Source organism: Alligator sinensis, unplaced genomic scaffold (assembly GCF_000455745.1).
Source record: "Alligator sinensis unplaced genomic scaffold, ASM45574v1 scaffold1170_2, whole genome shotgun sequence".
Classification (NCBI taxonomy): Eukaryota; Metazoa; Chordata; order Crocodylia; family Alligatoridae; genus Alligator; species Alligator sinensis.
This window is the reverse complement of record NW_005843180.1, coordinates 81,005-84,274: the sequence shown is the minus strand read 5'-3', so window position 1 is coordinate 84,274 and position 3,270 is coordinate 81,005. Positions and strand designations below refer to the sequence as shown.

Sequence of the window (3,270 nt, the reverse complement as noted above, 5' to 3'; positions counted from 1 at the left end):
AGCAGGAATCAAACCAGAGCTTCCTCCCCAGGCAGAAAATCAACTTCCTCGCTGCACACACGCACCCCGAATGGGGAAGGTGCACGTTGTATGCTAGAAAATAGTGCCCGACAACCACGCTGGAGGCCGACCAAGAGCCACGTGCTGGGTGCTGGGCTCCCACGGGCCCACGCAGCCACTGGCCGACACCCAGCAGGGCCCCCTCGTCCCCCAACCCGTCTCCCACGTGCCCCCCTGGCCCAGCCCGGGAGAGAGAGGCGGGAGGCGGGTGCGGCGCGGCGGTATACATCATACATTTATTAGTGAATATCCCTCTCAAAATCAGCCACAACATTAAAAAAAATAATGATTGCACTACTCGGTCAAGCAGAACTAGCAACTTTCATTTTAAAAAAAGTACAAATCTGTTAAAAATTTCCATCAGTATAATACACATATATATAATACAACAGACGAGGGAGGGGCGATGCTACAAAACCAATGCGATTCCAATGGAATGGAGAAAAAAAACCCCAAAAAACAAAAACCCAAAAGAAAAACAAACACTTTTAGAGCTTTTAAGAACCTTTGTTTTTTTCTCTATATATTAGCCTTTTTTTTTTTCTCAAATACATACATGGGGAAAATGAGGTAACTGTAAAATGTGCAAGTAACAGAGCAAAAAAAAATTAGATTTATATATATATATATATATATGTATATAGCGCTGTACCCACGTATATAGATATATATATATATAAGACTTTCTAACACAGAACACAGGTCCGGGCGCCGTCCAGGGGCCGGGGATGTCCCGCTGGAAGGCCGAGGGACTGGTATAATAGAACAGTAAACAGTCCACTATCCCACCACAGGAAATCATTGGTAAACAGTGGTATCTACAGCGCAATCAGCAATCACAAACACCCTAGATAATTGTTTTAAGTATTTTTTTGTCTTTTTTTTTCTTCTTCGTATTTTATTATTTCGTCTTTTAAATGATACTTTTAGCTGCTCCTCGGAGTAAATTCTGCAGCACACGAGCTGTGAGCTTTCGAGGCGCCGGCAACAGGACCGTAAGGCTTTCCAGAGCGCCCGGGGGCGCCGGGCGGGAGGGAGGGGCGAGGGGCGGGGACGGGGACGGGGGTTTAAAACAGAGGGGCATCAACACTGCTCCGACTGGCTAGAAACATAGAAACACCTGCCGTATGTACAGTAAAGAGCTTTGGTTATTCGTGTCACGCGGGAGGTCGGGGTTGGGGCGAGGGAGCCGCCGGCCCGGGGTGCTGGTGTGCTCCGCCCTCCCCTGGCACCTGCCCCGCGCCCGAGCGGACGGGGAGGTCGAGGCGAGGGGAAACGGCACTGCGCGGGCCAATCAGAGGGCCAGGAAGGGAGCGGGTCATCTCGAAAGGGCAGCGGGAACCAGCCCGGCTCGCCTGGATTGGCCGGGAGGGGGTGGCGGTCCCTCCCTCCAGCCAATCGGAAGCTGCCGTTGGGCAAGTCCCACAACGCACACGGTGCAAGGGCGCGAAGGCGTCGGCGGCACGTGGCGCAGCCCCGGCCCTTCCCGCAGCCTGGGGCCGGGCCGGGTCCTCCTGCAACGCCACGCCTCGCCCCGGGGCCGCATTTCCTGAGAGCAGCCGGGCTCCCGCCAGGCGGCTTCCACGCGGTATTGCTGAGAGCTGGTGCCCGCGGGAAGGAGGCCGCGTGGGCAGGGTGCCGCTGGGCCAGACTCTCCCCGGGCACCGCAGCCCCCTCCCGTCCCCTCCCACGCGGGCAGGGGAAGGCACCTGGGCCCAGCCCGGGCTTCCCAGCAGCGGCTGCTCCCCGTGCGCCCACCCCAGGGCAGGGCCAGTCTGTGCCTGCAGGAAGCTCACGAGCACCAGGGCTGGGGGCTGTTCTCATGGCCGCGGGGCTGGGAGAGTCCTGGCCGAGGGCGTGGGAAGGATCCTGCGCCCCGGGCACCTAGCGGAGAGGGGAGCTCGAGCCCGGCTGGCCGCGCAGACCCCACCTCCCCCTCCAGCTGGGCCGGCGGGCAGGCGAGGGGAAGGGAGAGGCGCCCCGAAAGCCTTACGGTGCTGCTGCGGCGCGCGGACATGTGCAGTACAGTGCATGGCAGTAATCAGCTGAGCACAAAGACCCCCTCGCCCCACCCCCCTCACCCCACAGCTGGCTCGAGTCGGCCAATACCACGTCCCAAGCTGGTCATACAGGCATGCATATGTGTGAACTATACAGGGGGCCGGGCATCCCCGTGGCCCCTCCAGACATCATGCAACACGACTGCCGACGGCCAGAGCTCTAGGGCACCGGGCGCGGCTGCTTCCCTGCTACGGTCAGTTAGGGCCTGGGCAGGATGGCGCGTGCACACGCGGGAAGGCACGGGACCAGCGCGCTCCTCACGCCCGGGCAACAGGCCACGTGGAGGCATCGCCAGGGCCCAGCCCTGCCGGGGAGGGGGAAAGGGTAGGGGCAGGGGCCTCACCCAACAGGGTGGGAAGGGAAGACACGGCTCCTCCAGGGCAGGGGTCGGGGAATCACTAGCTGGGCTTCTCCATGATACGAGCCAGGGGAGGAAAAAGACGCCACGAGACAGAGGACGCACCAGCCCCGCTCGCCAGCAGCACCAGCACCAGCCACGCTCTGCCGGGCCAGGGTCTTGGGGAGAGGGGGCTGGCTGGAGTGAGTCACCCCCAAGTGCAATTAAAATTCATGTGGGAGATACTTAAAAATCAGGTGCGAGCCCAGCCCAGGGTGGGAAGAGGCCACGGGGCACCTGGCACAGCAGAGCTTTGGGCACTGGAGCCACCACCACGATTCTCCGGGTGGCCTCAAGGGCACGGGCCAGCTGCTCTGCCCAGGAGGCATCGCTCCCAGCCACGGCCCCGCGGATGGGGGGGGGGAGAGCTTGCCCCCAGGGCAGCAGTGGGGCATGGGGCGGGGGAAATCTTTGCCCCCAGCTGGGTAGAACCAAGCAGCCGGGGACGCCAAAGGCAGGCAGGCGCCCAGCAGTGCCTCAGGCCCGGGTCCTGCCCTTGCGGCGCTCCACTGACCAATGCCTCCTGGTGCCCGCCGGGCAGGCCTGCCCCCGCCGCGCCGGGGGGAGGGTCCAGCGGCCACGGAACCAAACACGACAGAGAAAAGAACGGAGGAGGAGGACGAACAACAAAACGGAGACCTGGAGAGTGATGAGCAGCGGCGGCGACGGCGTCTTTGGAGTGCGGGGGCCTGGGCGCAGCCCCCGGGGCCGCAGGCAGCCCGCTGGGTGGCGCCAGGCCGAGTCCGTGCCCC

General features: G+C 61.6%; 1 protein-coding gene across 1 annotated transcript in view; it reads right to left on the bottom strand.

Moving 5' to 3' along the window:
* RNF44 (ring finger protein 44) overlaps positions 1-3,270 on the bottom strand; it is an 11,060-nt gene that overhangs the window by 110 nt on the left and 7,680 nt on the right. The window lies entirely within an intron of this gene.